This window comes from Spinacia oleracea, chromosome 2 (genome assembly GCF_020520425.1).
Source record: "Spinacia oleracea cultivar Varoflay chromosome 2, BTI_SOV_V1, whole genome shotgun sequence".
In the NCBI taxonomy this organism is placed as follows: Eukaryota; Viridiplantae; Streptophyta; class Magnoliopsida; order Caryophyllales; family Amaranthaceae; genus Spinacia; species Spinacia oleracea.
This window is the reverse complement of record NC_079488.1, coordinates 60,009,894-60,023,064: the sequence shown is the minus strand read 5'-3', so window position 1 is coordinate 60,023,064 and position 13,171 is coordinate 60,009,894. Positions and strand designations below refer to the sequence as shown.

Sequence of the window (13,171 nt, the reverse complement as noted above, 5' to 3'; positions counted from 1 at the left end):
TCCCTACAGGCCGCAAATAAACGGCGCGGTAGAAGCGGCCAACAAAAACATTAAAGTCATAATCGAAAAAATGGCCGAAAATTATAAGGATTGGCCCAACAAATTACACTTTGCATTATGGGGTTATCGAACCTCAATCCACACCTCCATTGGAGTAACACCCTACTCCTTGGTATACGGAATGGAAGCAGTTCAACCGATCGAGTTGGAAATTCCCTCCCTCCGGATCGTCCTAGAAAGCAAGCTGCCCGAGGCCGATTGGGTTCAAGCTAGGTACGACGAGCTCGCTCTTTTAGACGAACGGAGGTTGAGGGCTTTACATCACGTGCAAGTGTATTAAAAGCGTATCGCAAGGAAATTCAACAAAAGAGTCAAACCTCGAAATATCAAAGAAGGTGATTTTGTGTTAAAAGAGGTCCGCGCACCTACTACGGACCCCCGAGGAAAATTCCGGCCTAATTGGACCGGACCATATTTTGTAAAGACCATCCTACCTGGCAGAGCGGTCCAACTGGCCGACATAGATGGAGCGGAATTCGCTAACCTCACGAATTTAGACCAATTGAAAAAATACTATGTTTAATAAAATTCAGTCCGGAGTTAAGGCATCTAATAATACACATTAAACTCATAAGCAAGCATTCTGCGCATTACTCTATCCGAACGGCATAAGACTCGCTAAAGTAGAAAGGGCAAAAAACTCGCAAAGGACACAGTTTCAACGCCCAGGGCTAGGCGCTGTTATTTTTCATGCCCAGGCCTGGGCGCCGATCTTTCCAACGCCCAAGCTTGGGCGTCATTCTCTCCTGCCACCAAACCTCCCGCTTCTGCAAGTGTTCGTACTCCTTTTTTTGGATCATCAAAAGAACCACAAACACTTGGGGGGGGGGGGGGTAGCGGACGTGTAATGAACACCCCTTTCAAAAAAAACATATAGCTAGAACTACGTACGACCTGATTCTGACAAGATACGTAGGCAATCCTTACCAAGGATTCGGTCCAATAAAAAATAAATAATAATAAAGTCATGGAACACATCGAGAGGAAAAGATATTACAAAGGGCATTATACCCTAACCCATGCACGAGCAAGGCTAAAAGACCAAATAGAACGAAAAGCGAAGCCACATAAAAATTCTCAGGAGAAGCCCAACAAAGCAGTATGGCACGAGTCGGTAAAAAACGGAATCCCCAAATGTAGACATAAGAAAACATACATATGTATGTAGACACCTACTTTTGTCCCCATTCCCGAAAGGGAAGGTTCGATGATGAAAGCATAAATCTCCACTTGACAACGCATCTCCTATAAAATAACGAATCTCATTACCCCTTTTCATTTCACCCGAAACCTGCTATTTATAGAAACCTGCTATTTACAGAAATGTGCTATTTATGGAAACCTGCTAAAAATAGTAACTGTCGTAATGGTAGTTGTTAAAAGTAGTAAGAATAAAAAGATAGAAACCTGTCAGAATTAGGTGTTGCACTCCAACATAAATCCTAAAAGAGATAGAAATTGTAAAAGGAATTCTATTCCTATCGCAGTTCGATAAAAGAGTTAACGTATTAATTAAACTCATAACGAACCGTGAGTTCGTAAAGGGCCTGACGCATTCCGTCGTAAATTGATACGCACCAAATAACTCAGATTAAGTCTCTTAATGAACTCCGTACTCTAGAGTCCAATCTGACAAAGAATTCTGCCAGACCCTGTTTTCAACGCCCAGCCCTGGGCGCCGAAATCTTTGACGCCCAGAGCTGGGCGCCGAAAATACCTGGGACGGATTCTTTTCCTAATCCGTTTCGTACTCAAATTCCTGAAAATCTATCTTTCTACGCCACTCTTTCCTATAAATAGACCCCTAAAGCCGACGTGAAGAGAACAACACACAATTATATTTCTGAGTATTGACTCTAAACCCCTAAGCCTAAGCCTCACGCTGCAAAACTGATCACGCGTTCTGTCGCAATCGATCCATAAATCGAACAGAACGTATCCCGTCCCATAATTTGAGATTCGTTAAATAAAAGGAGAAATAGCAAAGTCAAAGTGGTTAGTTTTCTGAGAACCGTAACGCACCTCTCAAGGGTGCGTCGTAATGTGTCCCTTTTCCATGGTTTAATTGCTTTCCTCGCCCGTTTATGAACTATTAAACTAACTAAAATCTGATTGTTCGATCACGCTTGATAAATATGATATTTTTGGGAAATTGGATTATCATGCTAGGTCCATTAAAACAATCTAAATCAGATAATCGCGCTCGATCTAGTACTATATGTTGCATATTATTAAAATCAACTCAGATTAGTTTAATAGTTAACGCATGTCCCTTCAATTATTTATGCTGAGCTAGTAAGGATATCCTGCCTCTGGAGTTATCGAAGAGCGAGTACTCCTCTCGGTAGTTACAGTCCCCCGAACCCTCAATCTCTACCCTGCGGGTGTACGTTGAGCGATCCCCACCACCAGGGATCACAAGGGAACCTACGGCCGTCGTGGTCAAACATAATTGCACTCCCTTAATGTCCCGATAACCGGGTTTTGTCTGTTTTTCTCATTGTCGTTAAAAACTGAATGGCGACTCCTATATTACTAGTCAATTGGGTGTAAACTCACAGGAAATCCAATTACACTTGATTTGACAAAAAGAAGCGTCACACCCACGAGGGACGAGGTCACGCATTAGCCTCGTGCTTTTTCGACCCCCTCACAGTGGCGACTCCACTAGGGATAGTGAAGGAAATACTCGTGCTTGTAGGTAATCAAAATAGCCGAAGGGTGAAACGATCCTACCCCGCGTTTATTTCCCCATCAAGTTGGGACGACCTGAAAATCAGCATATTAATGTGAACGGGCAGAACCGCATAACGAATCTCGGCTCCCTTGATGTTTCATCTCGGGAGTTGGGACTAAGGATACCCATCGCCAACCGGGGGGTGCATACGCTTCGAATGTTGTCCACTCGGCACTTTCGCTAGTTGTACACCCGTCCCAAACCCAATCGCTCGCCCACTAGGTCCCTCTCGCCTGCATGCCCCCTTGGCTTGCACTTGCGGGTTGGCCTTCTGGGACGAAATTCGTCTGTTGAAAGCACTACCCCGACCGGGGAATGTGGTGGATCTGCAATAGAAGCGGTACCAAGCCAGGCGCAAATAACTACCCATAGAAGCCTATCATAAACTACATGACATATTATTATTGCCTCATGATGGAATGTTAGTTATGTGTAGCGAAATATATCATTGTGTGTGACAAACTATCCTAGATAAACCAATGACCTTAAAAAATTGCCCAAACATTCATAAATCAATTGGCTAAAGAGTTATACCAAAATACGTGTTCCGCAAACCCGAACGATCACCACAAAAATAAGCGACGCTCGGGATGGCCTGTAACGAATCCCACAAACGCTGCACAAGGCGTAAAGGACGTTATAAGGCAAGCACGCAAAATCGAAGTCGCATAAACAAAAAGTAGACGCAAACAGAAAACGAGAACCAGCCAGGGACGCATTTTCAACGCCCCTGGCTGGGCGCCGAAATTTCTCACGCCCTTCGTTGGGCGCTGAAGTTGCTGCCTGGCCTTTTGGTCAGGCACAGCAGCCTCGGTGCCCACGCATGAAGAAAATACGTAGCAAAAAAAAAATTCGAAATTTTTTTTGCTGCGAGGGCGTAAGAAAAGCACTCGATTCTAAAAGCGACTAAAAAAAATAAAAATAAATAACTTTTTGTGTCGTTGTTAGGCTTCCTACGACGACAATGCTCGGCACCAAAACCGAGCATGCTAATTAAACGACCTTGAATGTCACATGGGCAAAGTATTCAAAAACTAATGTTCAAATGGAGTCTTCAAGGAAAAATAATGTTCGAATAAAAAAAATAAATCCGAGTCTAGACTAGGTTATGCCGAAGTACAATCTAAATCCTAAGTCTTAGTTGTCTTATCCATAGAATCGGTCCTAATACTTGGTGTCGTTCTGGAAGCTAAAAGGTTAAACCATATTGAGTCTCCCTTCCTAACATTTAAATCAATGAGCACCCATATGTAATTGTCATCCCTTGCTAGGAATCCACGGCCTCAATACTCTCTCTCACCAATAAAAAGAATATATTATAGTATTTGCAAAATGGAAACGGTCACATTCTGGAAATCATTCCCCCATAGTCGCACAACCCCCAAAGTGAACCTAAGGTGTTAATACCATTGGCAAAGAAAAAATTAATGGCCCCAAGGCTTATAATCACATTGGGTCACGACTATCATAGTCCTCTCGAGTCACTCGCTCCTTGAAATACTACTAAGTACGGACTAAAAGATTTTCCATGAATGCAACATGACCAACCATGAAAATACCCAAATCGGCATACTATAAGGCTACCATTGGGGTAAAGCAATACACACTAAGAGAGAAGCCGCACTAATGATTCTAGTCTTGCAAAAATAAAAATTCGATCTCCCCAATTAACTACCTTGCCAACATTAAGCAAAATGGCGCATGACAAATGAACACCCAAGGGTTAAAATCTAAAGTGTCAACCAACGAAAGTTATGGTCCAATTAGCCTAAGTCTTAGAGTTGTTGGGTCAAGTATTATAGGCTTACGCCACGTCATTATTTTGAGTCTAGGCCACCTCCTTATATTCATACCCGGGTTATAATCAGAAGGATCAATGAAAGTTCGAGTCTAAATCACAACTTCCAATTAAATCCCAGAAACTGGAATCTGAAAAGAAGCAAAAAAGTTATTTTCGATGCAATTCTTTCGTTAAATTTCAATAAAAACAAGATTTCGAATCTACGCTATTTGCACATTTTAAGAAACGACTAAATACGCTTGCAAAGTAAGGCAATTTAAAGGTCCACCCTAGGACTGCTAAAATTAAAGGTCCACCCTAGGCCTACTAAAATTAAAGGTCCACTATAGGCCTACCAAACGAGGCTCACTCAGTCTCGCCTCGTGACTCAAAGACCACAACCATCTACCTTTTAGCCCAAATAAAAAATTTGATTGAAGGATTTATGTTGGGGGGAAATCCCGAGCAAAAAGAAAAAAATAGAAAGAGAAAAGGGAGAGCGAAAAGAGCGAGCCATGAAGTACTTAGCCCGTACCTCCCAAAGTGCGGAATGTACCCAAACAGACGAAGGAAAAGAATTGAGTCAACCAATCCAAATCATGCCACAAAAGCTACATAAAAGTTCTACGATGTCTACCCTTTCCAGTCCTTATGTTCTTAGACGCCTTCGCTCTGGGGCCCCTGTTCAGCTCATTTAACCCATCCATATTCTCATTGCCATAACCCAAGAAACCATTACCTCGACTCTTGTTCCTGAACTTGTTGTCAACTGCAAACCACGCACGGTCATTGACACGTGCGTCATACCCATTATTTCCAAAGCACAAACCTGCTCTTACACGACCATTAGCATAATGACCATATAACTTGTTTGGATACATCCTGTTGATATACCCTTGAGCCGTCCCCATGTTACTCATTGGCCTTGGTTGATGTAAACTCATGACACTAGCTTGAGACCGCAAATTGTGAGTCCTAGAAGATGTAATCCTTATGGTTGACCAATACCTATACAACTTATCCAATCTCATTCAACCCATCTTTCAAGTCGTCTTGAGTCACAAATAAAAAAGAGACAAATGAAAAGTACATTCTACGCTTAATGTAAAAATAGAAAAAATAAAAAATGTAAAAAAGAAACTTTGCAAAGCGCCTCTAAAGTTAGTCTAAAAGGAAAAGGAAGCATTTAGCGCACCAAAAAAGATCCGCCCTGAAGTCATTTTGAGCGCCAACAGCTGGTAGCCGAAATCTTTAACGCCCCAGCCTGGGCGCTGATTCTCTCTGCTTGCTAAAAATTTGTCCAGAAGTGCTCGTCATTTTATCCGCACATGCACGGAAAAATAACGAACACTTGGAGGGGTACAACACGTATTCAGGTATATGTACCAAAAAACACATGAAAAGAAAATACATGTGCTTAAAAAATAAAACAAAAATTTGGCTTACGGCAAAGCAGCAGATTAAAATAGTAATGAACTTCACTTATCTCATCCTATTTCAAACATTACGGTTCCACCTCAGAACGTACTTGTTTAAAATCAGCATTCTAAGAAACCATTTTCTAGGCTAAGAACTAGGCAAGACTTGATTCCAAATTAAATCTATTTAAAGCGGATACGTAGGCAATCCATGATTCGGTCCAACCAATATTAAAGCCTATAGAAAAACAAGAATAAAAATAGAAGTCCCTTATTGAAATTTAATTACTTGCAATCCAAGTCGAAAGAAAAATTGAAAGCACGAAGAAGAATCCAAGTCATCAAGATGCCAAAATGAGCACACATCGAAAAATAATAAAGGGCACGTACCCTTGCCAGAAGGAGCACTCACACTCCTAGGCACTTAGCCAAGACTCAAAAAGATCGCTTTACATCAATTGAATGGGGGCTAGCGCAAGCGTCCATGACCTCTAAAGTACTCGACTTGACCCTCCCTAAAGCGAACTAACTCACTTAAAGACTTTCTTTCACCACTAGACGTAGTCGTTCGCTTAAAGACCTTCTTTCACCACTAGATACAGTCATAATCGCCAACAAGTAGTAAAGGCAGTAAGCTTGCAATAAAGAGGATTGTTCTACGGCGTCGCCCCATCGTTCCTTCAAGCTCAGGGCACCCGTTCATGGTAACTCAAATGCTCGCGAATCCCCTTGAAAAAAAAATCAGATATTGTCAATAGGACTTGGCACTTAACCAAGGCTCACCCTACTCAGACATATGACACGGGCATCTAAAATCGAAATCTAAAAGCATCATTAATAGGAAGACATAATAACAACTAGGGGCTAAAAAATTAAAATGGAAGAGCTAGGGAAAGAACTAAGTATACCTTGACCTTCTGTACAGACATACACCAAGTAAATCTAAGTCAATTTGAAAACGGTTTATATTCCCGCAATTCTGGAAAAGACGGCCCTAAAAGCCTAAAGCATATGCCGAACGGGCACAAGTATATCTTGACGCCTGCACCCTGACTTCCAGCAAATCCTTAGACAGCATTCCAAAAATCGTAACAGTATTTTGATTCACTCATGTAATCCTGTACGAACCCTTCTATAAGTCAACCTACTTAGCACACCTCGGACTGTACACAGTAGGATTCGGATTTTAAATATTTTCCAAATAATTTTCAAAGACTTCTTCGAACATAATAAAGAGTCGTTGGTTTAATCTAAGTATGCGTTTATCCCGATGTTGCAAGTGAGTCAAAAAGATTTCTAAATATGATTATGGGTAAAAGAAAGGCACCTAACTTTTGGTCAAGGCACACTTCCACATGTTACTACCTTGACCATGGCGATGTCGCATAATACACTACTACAAAAAGGGGCATAGAGTACTGTTGAAATACACTTTATAGGACGCCTTAGAGGCGTTCTCCAACTCAGCGCGCTATAAAATTTATAAAACGGGTAAAAGAAGCGTTTTATATACCTAATCATAAAGTACAGTGATAAGAGATAAGCGTCCTCTATTCCCTTCCTAAAATCAGAAAATGAAAAAGGAATATAGAACGGTTAACGTACATAACTGTCTCCTATACTCTATAATAAAGCGCACCTTCCATACATAACTGTCCTCTATTCTTCTTGTTAAATATTGAGATACAGAACATCTTCCATACATAGGCGTACTATATACTTATTTATTTCAAAAAAAAAAAAATTAAACAATTCTTAATATACGATTTCCAAAAACTTCTTGTATATATGTGTTAATATTACAATAAAGTTCAAATACACAAACATACATATTACGAAGTAACTCTAATTTACAACTGAAATTAAAAACAAAAAATGAATAAATTGATGTTCCCACTTCCCATACTATAATTCTTTATAAGTTCTTCGCCTCTTCAAATATTTCCTAGCTCTTTCACTTGACTGCAACTGGAAAAAAAAACGATGAACTATGAACTTTATCTCGCTGCTCTGCATTAGACTTAAACCTGAAATCACCAAAAGAGAATTAGAGGACTTTAAGATTAAGAACCAATAATTGAAGCATTTAAGTTTTTGGAAGAGAAAAATAAATTGGCTACCTAGTTGTTGACATACTCCAATTGTTGAGTTGGAATCATTAACTGTCTAAAAAGTGTTTATAATTTTACAATCACACCAGAATAACCGGGCAGGATTTTCATTAATGATAGATGCAATTATGCCGGCGTGTGGATCATAACCATCTGTGTCAACTACAATAAACTCAGGCCCAAAGTCACAAAAGACACTACCAAATAGGCCACATACTTGTGGCTTATGATTATGGCAATATTCATCATATTCAATTGCTTTGTCATTGAATATAAGCTCCTTCATTCATCTTCATACTTGTTATTAGTTCCATAACAAACAAGAGATACCAAAATATTCCCATCTAATGTCCTGTTCTAAATTCTAATATCAGAGACTCAGAGTTATGTGCTAGTAATAATCAAGTTGATTTTGAGCTATTAGAAAATGTTCAAGGCAATTTGTGACAATTAAGCAGCATAGTCCCACACAAACGTTTGACATTTTCTTAATCTAGTTTTAAATGGACCAACCAATATGCAACATGACTTGATAAAATTAGACAATTAGTCAATGCCAATAAATATATAAGTAATAAATTCGAATCCTAGTATCCCCCCTGTAAATATAATTGTCTTGTTTAAACCAGATATCTTCGTCATGCACTAAAGGTCAAAATAACATAATTAAAGTTGGGATTGGATTGCGTTAAAATGCCAGCACCCATAACCAGGTATCTTCGTCATGCACTTTACTTGTAAAAATTATGTTACCTTAAACCTTAAAAACGGTGTTAGTTGGGGCAGCAACAAGACAGGAGTCGGAGATATGATGGTGGAGCGGCAATCATGACGGCGGCGAGTCTGACGATTAAAGAGAACATAAAAATAACCAAAATTCAATCAGATCTCCTGTAATTCAATTCGAAAATTCAAATTAAAGGCAAGACAAGAAAACCTATATTAATGATGAGAAATAGGAAAAGGGGTTGATCAAATAAACATTAAATCATATATTAAGCTTGTGAGGAATATACAGAAATCGAAAGAGTGCAAACCATTTCTCAATGATTTAATCTGCTGAGAAATAAAAATCATGTGTGAGGAGTATTGGCGTGGAAATCGAAATGGAACAATGACAATTTCTTAAACTAGTAATTTATGAAATGGGGAAAGAGAAACACATAGGTAAAACAGAGAGATAGACGGAGGAGTGGAGGAGTTGGCGGCTAATGCCTAATGGGGAAGGTGGGCTAGGGTATGAGTATATTAGTTTTAGTAATAACATTTTGATTTGAGTTTATTAATTATGGGCTTTAGGTTTGTGTTTTGCGGGAGATATTTCATTTTCTTAGAGTTAATTTGAGTTTTGTCTGCCGCCAATACTGATATAGTTATTTTGTATTTTTTTTTTTTTTAGAAAATAGTATGCATTTATCTATCACCGCTTAGCGATTTGTATGTATAGATTTAATAATATTATTTATTCTTTTACCAGGGTAAAAGAATATGAAACTGTTAAATAAGGTACCCGTTCTATATTCTTTCCCCCATAGAACTGTTATCAAAGAAAAACGTACTATATGATCATAGGAAACGCTTATCACACTTAACCGTACCTTATTCGGCGTTACTTATTCCTGTTTTTGTAGTAGTGATACGACATTTACAAGAGAAGTAGCAGGTCACTACTCGAACGTACCTCGCACTAAACGAGTCTGGTTAAAACTATTCATGATCCATGTCACCATGAATGCATAAAGACGTATGCAAAGCATTATAGCACCAAGCCAATCCCGTAGCTACAATTGGGGGCTTGAGAAAAACACTCTAAAAATGCTCGAAATGACAATTTTATCGCAAATTCTCGACGCTAATGCTATACATACATCATAGGGGCACAATCCTAAGCTTTAATCATGTAAAACGAACCTTAGAATGGCTACAACCCCTCCTAAATTCTAAGCACTACTTAGAATATATAAAGTCACCCCACTAACAAAGGGTAACTGAAAATCGCGAGTCACCAAAACTCCGATCAAACTACTGCACCTAACGCTCGCCCTATAAAGCGCCCGTTACACAGTCTACCTCGTTCCAAAGCAAAAGCGAAAGAAAAAAAATCAAGGATAAGAACTGTCAAAATATACCCAGAAATAATTTTCAACGCTTAGAGCTGGGCGCGAATATCTTTAACGCCCCAGCCTGGGCGCTGAATCTTTCTGCTAGCCAAGTTTTACCCAGATATAAAAATAAGAAAGAAACACCTATGAATCCTCGCATCGAACGAAGTAATAAGCCGTGCAAACCCACGCAGAAGGTGCTACACTTGTTCGAGTACCTGAACGAGGCATGACGAAATACTCCAATGCAAAAAATAATAATGATACCCCAACACCTGGAGAAATGTTCTAATACATGTTGTTAGGCCACACAAGCCTACGTCGCACCATAAAGTTTAACCATCCCACAGTATAAGTCTAAAAAAAAAGAGAATAAGGCATATTGCACTAATGTAGGCACGACCAAGAGCACGTGTAAAAGAGCCAAAGACTACTTATCGCCCAAATTCAAAATGCAAGCCACACGACTTCTACATTAAGGATTAAAGGTAGCAAAATATTACCTACCACGGAAGGGATAGCTCGCACCTACACGAGCGGAACCCCAAGGCATCTTTCTCAAAAGAGCCTACAAAAATCGTACCCAACATGCATACTTGGGGGCTCCAAGCTACGAAACAACCATAGCAAAATAAAAAAAAATCTCGAAGCAAATGTTTGAACAATCGATAGGGCACGATGTTTGAGCCCACTTCATGAATGGGCCTGAACCCTATCAAGCTTCTAAGCAAACTATTCAAAATCAGTCGTTGCTCAAAAAAAATATATAATGATTCAAGCAAACTGATTAATGGACCGCACACGACGACCATTCTATGAACGCTCGTTCGCACATACATATCATCATTCTAAGTATCGAACATTCACGAATGCGTTCAAAAGGAAAAATATACAACAACAAGAGCGGTCAAAGTCTTACGCCTCAAGGTGTGTTCCTCGGGCCACATAGACTCGCCCAACTATCGCAATAACTGTACGCCTTAAGAGCAACAGTTCCTTAAAATAATCGCCCCAAGGCGACAAGCACCGTAGTCCACCACTCGGCTACGGCTTCTCGAGAAAATCATCACGTTCTAAAAATAAAAGAAAAACAAAAGAGAAGAGAATACGTAGAATTTCAAAGTGAAATAAACGAATGAACAAGAGGCCAACTATGTCATCAAAAGACCAGCCCAAACAACACTTTCAAACTCCCCACCTGGGCGTGAATTATTTCAACGCCCAGGCCTGTGCGCCAAAAATGAACCTAGGCTCAAAAAAGGCCCTAACTTCTATTGGGCCCTGTCGCATCCATTCGACTCGAAAATTGCCGATTTCCTTACTGAAAGTCGCACCTCACGACTTTGTCAAGAGTAGCACACCACTACAAAGATCGCTCGCACTTACGAGTACAATCCCAAACATGATCAAAGACATCACAAAATGCGTATCCCCAAGGAATCTCTTTGACAAGAAATGATCATCAAGCACGAATGCTTGGGGGCTCGAAAGAAAATATATATTTCAAAAGAGAGTATGCAAAGTTAAAACAATATTCCCAGACTACGAAGTCCCGTGTTTGGATAACCTCAAAAGATAAAACCGGATTACAACCTCAAGATAAAGGTCGCCGTTGATACTTATACATAGTCCCCTAATCAAGGACCCAAGTAGTGGCAAAATTGAGCCATAAAGACTAGCTCAAAACCATGAAAGATGATGACCACGAGACAATGGTCCGTCTAAGCACGTTGTCAACCCACATTCAGGTTGCAACTAAGTCCGAGCATCCCTCGAAAGAATTCGCTCCTGTAAGAATGAATAAAAAGAAATTCTCAAGAGAAATCACAAGAAAAAAAAATGAAATAGGGACTTGCCCACCTCAATCAGGCAAGACCACGGCACGCGAATCCCAAATCAAAAAGGACGAATTCAGGTTCGCTCACCTCTAGCGAGCGGGGCGTCCACCCTTAGCGGACAAGGCTCGCCCACCTTCAGCGGGCGGGGTCTGCGTCATTAGCCGCGCAGATCCTCAGTTTTCGAAAAATAGAATCTTCAAAAAACAAAATGAAACAGGCTCGCCATCTTCAGCCGGCGGGGTCTACGTCACAAACCACGTAGGTCCTCATTTTAAAAAAATGAACACAAAACAAATTTCAAAATAGATTCGTCCACTTCTATCGGACGGGGTGTCCACCCGTAGCGGACAGGTTCGCCATCTTTAGCAGGCGGGGTCTACGTCACAAGCCGCGTAGGTCCTTATTTTCAAAATTTCAAAAATAGAATCGTCCACTTCTATCGGACGGGGCGTCCACCCTTAGCGGACAGGCTCGCCATCTTTAGCCGGCGGGGTCTACGTCACAAGCCGCGCAGGTCCTTAGTCGCTGCAGCGATAACTTTTCCTGGTTTTCCCTTTTCCAAAAATTCAAAGGATTGGTTTTCCGTTTTTTCCAAAAAAGAGCGATGTGCTGGATTTTCCTTCGTTTTATATCCTGTAAAAACAAGGGGGTTTTCTCGTTTGGCTAGCCCTGAAAATGAGAATCTTTAAAAATATTTTTACCTCGTGGTTGGGCTTGGCCAGGCCCAATTACACTTTATAGCTTTGATTTCGAAAACATCTGTAGCTACTCCCAATGACAAGGTGAGGGAGTTTCTCCGCCTCTTTAGATACTTCCAATGACAAAGTGAGGGAGTTTCTATACTATCCGTTGACAAATCCCAATGACACGTGAGGGATATGTCGACACATCAAGTGATGACCCTTAAGTCAAATGTTATCACTCGGGGGCTCGTGAGACCCTCGCAAAAAACAGGTCACCATGGATTGTGTGACGCACTCCGTCTAATACTTTGACCATCGTCTTACTCCAAGACTCAGTCAAAGTGGGGGCTAACTGTAGACACCTACTTTTGTCCCCATTCCCGAAAGGGAAGGTTCGATGATGAAAGCATGAATCTCAACTTGACAACGCATCTCCTATAAA

General features: G+C 40.5%; 1 long non-coding RNA gene across 1 annotated transcript; it reads right to left on the bottom strand.

Moving 5' to 3' along the window:
* Positions 1–7,761: 7,761 nt before the first annotated feature.
* On the bottom strand, positions 7,762–9,121 carry LOC130466953 (uncharacterized). Its single transcript, XR_008927112.1, has 2 exons — positions 8,860–9,121; positions 7,762–8,022 (listed from the first exon to the last, which is right to left on the bottom strand). It is a non-coding gene; the product is annotated as an uncharacterized lncRNA (long non-coding RNA).
* Between the last annotated feature and the right edge of the window lie 4,050 nt (positions 9,122–13,171).